Source organism: Ixodes scapularis, unplaced genomic scaffold (assembly GCF_016920785.2).
Source record: "Ixodes scapularis isolate PalLabHiFi unplaced genomic scaffold, ASM1692078v2 PGA_scaffold10__122_contigs__length_95168666, whole genome shotgun sequence".
Taxonomy (NCBI): Eukaryota; Metazoa; Arthropoda; class Arachnida; order Ixodida; family Ixodidae; genus Ixodes; species Ixodes scapularis.
The window spans coordinates 90,068,449-90,069,096 of NW_024609836.1; positions in this window are offsets into that span (position 1 = coordinate 90,068,449).

The window sequence follows — 648 nt, forward strand, 5'->3', positions numbered from 1 at the left end:
AGCATGAGTCAAACAACGCTTTACATCACCATGACTGCGGATGTAAACTGTTGTTTGACTCATGCTCAGTAATAAAAATAGAACGGTTAGGGAAATTATCGAAGCGGACGAGATAAAAACGGTAGGGGTGGGGTGTGTCAGGGTTGCTTCCATCGACCTTTTCGATAAGAAGGTGCAATTCATGGCGAGTGGCGGCAAGGCCTGGGGTTAGCGATTGTTAGGATCGAAGAGTGTATATGTGCCTCATTTCCAATGTTGATTAAATAGTTGCAGTCAGCGCTCGTGTCTGTCTTGTCTTTCTTTCTTTTGTCCTCGTCTAAAAAGCGCTACCATGCCTTTGGCAACCCAAGACCAATACCAACTAGCCCAGCATCAGCATTGTAAGGGTTAATTGCTTTATTGTACTATTGCTTAAGTATAGGATTATTTCTTTAGTTTAATAGATCACTTGTGTTTTGAATTGCTTATATTGTTACAATTGTACAAGCTCCTAGCATTTTGTTATCATTGTATAAACTCCTTCGGTGCCTGCATCATGACTCCTGGTTTGGGTGGGTAAAGGCCACTCAAGCTTTTTTCAGAGCTTTTTTCCCTGGCCAGCCTTCAACATTTCGCTTTGTTGAAAAATAAATGAATTATTATTATTAA